The sequence below is a fragment of the Thermobia domestica genome, chromosome 8 (genome assembly GCF_964235325.1).
Source record: "Thermobia domestica chromosome 8, izTheDome1.hap1.1, whole genome shotgun sequence".
In the NCBI taxonomy this organism is placed as follows: domain Eukaryota; kingdom Metazoa; phylum Arthropoda; class Insecta; order Zygentoma; family Lepismatidae; genus Thermobia; species Thermobia domestica.
In genome coordinates, this window is record NC_137461.1 from 207,363,071 (window position 1) to 207,371,763 (window position 8,693).

The 8,693-nt window shown below is 36.3% G+C and overlaps 1 pseudogene; it reads left to right on the forward strand.

Annotated features, from left to right (window-relative positions):
• The first annotated feature begins 1,937 nt into the window (after nucleotides 1–1,937).
• On the forward strand, nucleotides 1,938–3,437 carry LOC145693425 (leucine-rich repeat-containing protein 57 pseudogene; annotated as a pseudogene).
• The last annotated feature ends 5,256 nt before the right edge of the window (nucleotides 3,438–8,693 follow it).

The window sequence follows — 8,693 nt, forward strand, 5'->3', positions numbered from 1 at the left end:
GGGACAATTTATAATAATGTTTTAAATGTATTTTCTGAGTAAAAATTTAAAACCGTTATTTAGTGAAAGTCTCCATAATGGTAACTTTGCTTCAAAAACTTCATGGATTGGATAACAATTTAATTAATAAAGGAATTCTCATAGAAATGATTATAATGACAAATGCAAAATATAACAATAATGATGATGGATCTTGTACGTTCGGTACTGATTAAGAATACAGAGTCTTTATGTATACAATAATTAATCCAATGTTTCTTGATGATAATATTTACTAATGCCTTTTACGCTCTATTTTTGTTGGTGCACGACAAACACACCTCACTTGATTCTAAAGTTGACGGGTGTCACCAGAAATAATTCTTCAGAAATTAAAATTCTTCCAGAAGCCATCTCCTAAAAGCCTTCCAGATTCTTCTTTTAGAGGTAATTACCCACCAACTGCGTACGCATATATTTATACCTGCAAGCTTATATGCATAAGAAACGAAAGACACACACGACACAAGAAACAAGTGCGAAAAACACACACATAGCTGCACTAAGTAGTTAATAATACAGTACAAACTTACATTACATCGATCTTGGTTCAAGACAGGGCTAAGCTGAAAGTCCCGCATGGGAGTGCGTCTGTAAGGGAGGGCGAATTAACAACAAGGAGTATGTGTGCAAAGGGAAACCAGTACGAAAAACACGCAACAATATGAACATGTTCTAACTGGTCGCACAAGCTAGCTTTACATTACATTGTTTCTATATTCATAAATTAGTCACATGTTTACTGTTTACACAAATATGTCCCTTAAACATTACTCTTCCTTAGTGAAATAACGGATTTTATCCTAAAATTTTCAAAGTATGACCCCGTATTCTGAATTTTTACAGCATATTCGAAAACTTCTACATGATTTTACATGGATATTAAACATAATTTCATACTAACAAGAAATCTTCTCTTTATATATTAATTGAAGAATAACTATCATTTATAACAACGGCATTCCCTTTAAGCTTGCAATAAAAATACTGGGATAATTTTTGTACTCATGTTTATAAGGGAACAAATTTATCCAGGCAGGCGTATTAAATACTAAGTAATGCAGGTGTATTTTAGGTTTATAGGTGTAAGGTTATAAGTGTAAAATCATTAGAAGTGCGTAACGACGGTTAATAAGTAAGCGAATAAGAAAAATTACTGTATTCGATACTATTTTTCGATGACGGAGTACTTTTGCACAGTGTACAAAAGCTGTATTTTATATTTACGAGTGTAGCATAACTAGTGTGAAACCATTACAAGTGCTATTGAAGCTCGCATTATTGCAAAAACCTACGTGTTTTCACTACTTTGCGCTTATATCTCTTATCGTTGACGCGCCTGCTCCTTCGGACGGACCCTGCGCTAATGAGCGGGCTCAATAGCTTCGCCCTGCCTGACTCGGTTAGATACCATTTGCCCCTTTTTTGTGCACATCTAGCACAGGCTGGTTTGTGTTTCTGCAGTGTAGCTTTTATGCCATATACTCAGACGCTTTAGGTATTCGCATGTCGTAAAAGAATTGTAATTTCCCATCAGTTACTTCTGGTGAGACCCTTGAATTTTATCTATGCAAAGTTCGGTAGTGTCATGTCGCCCAGTCCAAACCTTTCGGAGGACAATAAGAAGGTAATTAGTGAAAGAATTATAGTTTTTCAACACTGATGTGTCTAAACTTGACCTGCACGAGAATTTTCATATTTTATTGTAACCCTACATGTAAACCTTATAATACTCCACAATATTTTTCAAACTTTTTTCTTAAGAAACAAGTACACTTTCCAATTTATTTGCTACAGTACTCATACATAATATATGAAATGTTTTAAATAATTATAACAAAGAACACAATTACATAAAAATAAACGTACATCCAACGAAAGAAAAATAAAACCCACGTTTGTAGTAAAACCATGGTGATGGACATCGATTTGTTTTTCTAAGAAATGAAAAAGGACTTTTGTCTTAATTTGTAAATAGGTTCATATGGAAATTTAGCACTGGAATTTTACTTAAAACTAAAATTCTTCTGTCTGGTATATTGTCTATGAAATTCCAAACTTTGCTCTTTTCATTTCATATAATATCTTTGAAAAAATAATCGTAAAAGAGAATTTTTAATGGATATTGGCAACAAAAGAACATCGAAGTTTATGCCACTTATGTGACTTCTATTTTCGAATAAAATTCTCTGCAAATATGCCTTTAACAGACTTTAATCACATGAGAAAAATTAAAGCGTTAATGAAAATCAAAATGAAGTTGTACTATACAATAACATGGCTTTATTTGAGAAGAAAATGGCGTTAAATATTTGATTTGGTAAAATAAAAAAGTAAACGTATCCATTTTTCTCCGCAAACATAAAATGAAATCAGTAAGTACAGCTTTAAAACTTCCGTTTAAAAGTCCATTGTGCAGGAGATTTACTATGGTAGTTTGTTCTCGAGTCAAATATTTAATCTAACAGTGATTTCAGTTATGCGTTCCGAATAAAATATTATTTATTGATTCAACATGGGCAATTCTCTTCTTAAATATCAAGTAGAGACAGCATCCAAAACAGGTGTATTGAAAATTGGCCCTGGTAAATTAAAGAAAATTCCAACATCGCTTCATAATCTGTATCAGCTCCGATCTTTGGATATTTCTGGAAATAGGATATATTATATACCGGACAAAATTAAGCTCTTCCATGAACTAAAGATATTAATACTAGACAACAATAATTTGGTGAGACTTTCAGATGAAATTGGAAGTCTACCGAAGTTGGAATTCTTATCGTTATGTGATAACAGACTAACTCAAGTACCACCTGCAATAGGAAACTTGAGGAAACTGAACAAGATTTTTCTACGCAACAATGAAATTAAATACTTCCCTTTAGTATTTGCTCGTATGGTGAATTTGGATGTACTAGATCTGTCAGGTAACGCAATGACAGAAATACCGGATGACATAAAACATGTTAAAGTAATTGAACTTAATTTGAATCGAAACAAACTGTATAAAATTTCTGAGGAAATCTCAAGATGTCCCAGGCTGAAAGTTCTTCGTCTTGACTCTAACCAGTTAACCCTTGATAAATTTCCGAAGAGCTTATTATCAGATTCACCTGTTTGTGTTCTTTCAGTTGATGACAATATCTTTGACATGAAGGATTTCAAACGTCTTCATGGATATGATAAGTATATGGAACGCGTAGCTTCAGCACGAAAAAAATTTGGTTAATATTTGGCAGTACACGTTCACAAAGTTTGTTACTACTTTCTCCAGCATATTCACATAAGATGTAACAAGAATATCTCTGTTAAAGATAAATTTACAGTATTAAATTATAGTTTTTCGTCTGTAGCAAGTATGTAAATACTATCCTATGATATTAAAAGTAAATTTCAAATCCAAATAATGTCCAGTTATTGTTTGGAGTTGTTTAGTAAGGCTGTTTGTTAAATTATGGAAATTGTACAGAAACAATTCGACTTTAGAAAAACAACTCCAGTTGGTTTCCTTAAACAGACACGAACAATCGCACTGCTTTCAAGATAAGAGCGAAGAGTGATACAAGGAAATCTTCGTTCATGTATGTACCCACCTTCGCTAACGTGCCTGCTGCTCTCTACAAATGCACCTGCAAATGTTAATTATTATGTATTCCCGTAGTTCTTTTGTACGCCCTTCTGACTGATTAGATAAAATACTAGCTTGTAGTGACCACATAGCATAAGTTAGTGGTGATTTTTTTTTGTTTTGCTATATCGCAGCAAAGATACCTTATATGCAAAGGCACAACTTCATCTGTCGCAAAATACTTCTAAATCAATCTTCCTCTTCGTGTCTGTGTAAGGATACCAGCTGGAGTGTATGATGTAAAGTTAACCATACGAAACATCAACTGGACGGTTCGATGTAAAGTTAACCCTACAAAACATGTTACTGTCTACGAATTATTACCTTAAAAAGCAAGTGTAATTAAGAAGTTTGTTCTTTCTACTGCCTCAGTGGCTAGCGTGTGCATAGAGTTCCGGTTTCGATTCCCGGTGGGAGATCAGTAAACACATTACGGTGATTCGCTGAACGTTCACATCTCATGTACCTAGATAGTCTTGGTGAGCAAATAAGACACTAAAACAAATAAACGAACACAAACAATTATTACAGTACTAATAACACTACTGTCCAAGAAATTAATTACATCCTACGCTTTGCTGACAAACCACACTGTCCATCAACTGTAACCTTCTTCGCCTTTCCTCTCTTACCTGCCACCACATCCTTTAGTATGTCTCTCATGATATAGTTCCTTCTCATCCAATGTCCCAACCAGTTTCTATTCCTTTCAGTTACATCAAAATTATCCTTTTCTTTCATACTACTTGTAACACCTTCTCATTTGTTTTCTGTTCGATCCAGGCCAGCTAATTCTGTTCATTCATCTCCACATTCACATTTCGAAAGCCTAGACTCTGTAGCTCGTTTTGCGTAATGTTTACGTTTCTGCCTCATATAATACAATATTCCACACGAAGCATTTTATGAGTCCTTTTCTCAACTCTTCATTCTAGAATTAGCAAAACATACTTTCCTTCCTCTTAAAGGCTTCTTTCACCATTCCTATTCTTTCTTTTATTTCACGTTCGAACTTCATGTCAGCATTAATAATACAGTACTACCTAGGTATCGAAAACTAGTGACTTGTTCTATTGTCCCCTTCTACTCCATATTTGGTACCGACAGCTTCGTTCCAATCACAATGAGTTTTGTCTTCCTAACATTTATTTTCATCCCATATACTTAACAGCCCTTCCTTAAGTTTTCTAATATCTTATTTATGTTTTTCAGATCCCAGAACTAGTGTCATATCAAACCGTATACATCATCATCATCATCATCATCATCATCATCATCATCATCATCATCATCATAGGTATTCTGCCTCTATTGGCAGGTCACTTGCCGCAACTGAGAAGCTTCCATGCTCCACGGTCCTCCCTAACTTCTTCGTCTTCGCGTATGATCTTTCTGTTTCTATATCATCCATTAATTGTAATCTCCTTCGCCCCTCCCTCTCTTTCCCGCCACCATACCCTCTAGGACGTCTCTCATGATACAATCTCTTCTTAGGCAATGCCCCAACCAATTTCTTTTCCTCTTCCTAATAATATTTAAAAATGTTCTTTTCTCACCCACCATTTCTAACACTCTCTCATTCGTTTTCCACTCGACCCAACTAATTCTTTCCATTCTTCTCCACACCCACATTTCGAAGGCTTCCAGTCGATTTTCATCACCTTTACGTAATGTCCACGTTTCCGCCCCATACAGTACAACACTCCACACGAAGCATTTTATGAGTCTTTTTCGCAACTCTTTATTCAAGGTCCCACAAAACAGACTTTTCTTCCTCCTAAAGGCTTCTTTCGCCATTCCTATCCTTGCTTTTATTTCACGTTGGCACTTCATGTTATTACTAACAATACAACCCACATATCGAAAACTATTCACTTGTTCTATTTTCTCCCCTCCTACTTTTATATTTGACACAGACCCCTTCGTTCCAATCACCATGGCTTTTGTCTTTCTAACATTTATTTTCATCCCATATTCTTCAAAGCCCTTTCTCATTTTTTCGAACATTTTATAGATTTTCTTTTCAGATTCTGCAACAAGCGCCATGTCGTCTGCAAATCTTATACATCTAATCATTCTACCTCCTACTGAAATGCCATCATCATCATGTAGGCTCTTTTTTACTATCTCTTCTAGGTAGACATTAAATAGTGTTGGCGAGAGGCAGCATCCTTGTCGAACTCCCCTTCAAATTGCACTCTCTTTCGTCAGTTCTTCCTCTATCCTAACACTTACTTATTGGTTCGTGTATAAGTTTCTTATGAGTCTGCTATCATTCCATTCCAACCCTATCTTCGTTAGAACTCCCAAGAACAATTCCCAATTCACGCGGTCAAAAGTTTTTTCTAGATCAATAAATATAACATACACCTCTTTCCCTTTTTCTATAAATCTTTCACCGATCGCCCTTAATAATCCAATTGCATCTCTTGTGCCCTTGCCTCTTCTGAACCCGAACTGCTCCTCCTCAACTTTTTTATTTTTTCTTTCATATAACCTTCTGTTCAGTATTCGGAGCAGAATTTTAGCTGCATGAGATATGAGACTAATAGTTCTATAATCCTCACATCTCTTTGGGTTCGATTTCTTAGCCATCTGTATCATGATTGTTTTCAGAAAGTCTTTTGGCCATTCTCCTGTTTCATATATTTCATTGCATAGTCGGAACAATTCTTTCTTTCCCTTGTCTCCTATATTTTTAATGAATTCGATTGGTATGTTATCTATTCCGGTTGCCTTTCCATTCCTAATCTCGGATATAGCCTTTTCCAACTCATCCCGAAGAATACTAAATCCTTTATCATCCTCGACTACTTCATTTTCTACTTCAATATTTAGGCTACACGGTCTATCCCTACTCTCATATAAGTCTTCAACCTATTTTTTCCACCTTCCTATGACCTCACTTTTCTCGCTGACTACTTTCTTATTCTTATTTTCTACTGCCATCATAATACCCCCTTGTTTCCTCCGAAATTCCATAGATTTCACCTCCTTGTACATTTCCTCATATTTCCCAACTCTTTCTGATTCTTTTATGTCCTCGCATTTTCTTTTCTAAAACTCTTCCCTTGCTCTGTCTGTTTCTCTTCATAATTCATTATTTAAGTTTCTGTACATCTTTCTGCCTTCTTCTATATCAACCTGTTTCCACATCTACCGCTCCCTCATTTTCTGCAACATCTGCTCTGAAACCCATGGTTTCTTAGCAGTTTTGTGTTCGCGGTAACCTACTGCTTCTTCTGCGTTTAATATGTTCCCACCGTGCGTTACTATCTGCACCTATTCTTTCCTCGTTTGAAAATTTTTCTTCGAATTTTTTAACGAAAAGATTTCTTATTTCCTCGTTTTCCAACTTTTCAGTATTCAACACTTTGTTACCTACTTTTCTTCTGCCTACATTTTTCAGTTGAATATCTACTTCGGCCAGCACAAGATTATGATCAGAGAAAATATCAGCTATGGGAAGGGTCTTCGCGTTCTTTAAGCTATTTCGATACCTGTCCTGAATCATAACATAGTCTATCTGATATTTTCCGCCGTCTATTGGTGATTTCCATGTGTATCTTCTTCTCTTGTGCTGATTGAACCAAGTGTTCCCAATAACTAGTAAATTCTGTCTACAGAAATTCACCAGTCCCTCTCTCCTTTCATTTCTTTCGCCTAAACCATATTTGCCTACGATACTACCTTCCTGTTTTTCTCCCACAACTACATTGAAATCTCCCATTAGAATTGTGCATGCACCCTTCTTCTCCCTATCTATAATTTCTTCTATTTTCTCATAATTTTCCTCTACTTCTTCAGTTGCATGCGAAGTCGTCGGTGCATATGTCTGTATCACCACTAGATCCTTCGTTTTCCCTTTAAGTCTAACATCATAACTCTATCATCAATAAATTCTACTTTCACTACTTTCTCCTTTAAGCGCTTTCCAAGAATTATTCCTACGCCATTATGACCGCCCTTTTCATTACCTGAGTAAAACATTCTGTATCCTTCGCTGTTCAATACCCCATTACCTTCCCATCTAACTTCACAAACGCCTGCCAAATCTTAATTATTTTGTTTCATTTCTTCTTTAAGATTTTCTAATTTTCCGCCCTGTAACATAGTACGTACGTTCCATGTCAATATTCTAAACCTTTTGCTCTTCCTTGTCTTTCTTTCTCTGTATGTCTTTCCCCCATTAATACTTTCTCGTCCAATAGTCCTTCCCAAGCCATCCCCCTCCCGGAGATCCGAATGGGGGAATATTTTACCTCCGGAACTACATTTTGACCTGCGAAAGACCATTGTTCATATGTTCTCTTTTTGCTGCCAGCAAACTAGGGAAAATAGAGTGGTGGTTTCCCGTTGCCTTCCACCAAGCAGTATCCCAGCCGTTAAAGTCACTCTGACCACGCCTGGGACTAATGTCCAAGTTGCCGTACCAATCACTATGATTTCCGCCAACTTGGCTACTGGAGAACTGCTGCCTTCTCCCAGAACACTCTTCGTCTGGCTACTCCATTTAGACCAATTCGGTAGGGGTGGACCTTCTGATAGTGAACTATCACCGCATACAGCAAATTATTTTACCCTCTATCGAATTACTCTCTTGATTATATAGGCTCTCTTTCACTATCTCAACTAGACATACATTAAATAACGTCAATGAGAGACAACATCCCTGCCAAACTCCCCGTTTAATTGCATTCACCTTTGGTTCAAGGGGTATCTGGTTTGATCCAACTTGCGTTAAATATTCTTTGTTGTCGAAAAACATCATGTGCGCGGTTTTTATCGGGGTTCTTCCTATTTTTCGCACTTTTCTAAATTTTTCCACAATTTTTCCATTCTCATCATTACCATCTCCTTTAGCCTACATGGCATAAGCTTGGGACTAGTGATAAGCGCAAGAGTCTTGGTCTTGCAGTTTTTGCAAAAGTCTTGCATGCAAGACCAAGACCAAGACTAGGAATCCCGATGTAAGAACAAGACCAAGACCAAGGGGTGAAAGACCAAAACTCTTGCGCAATAGTCT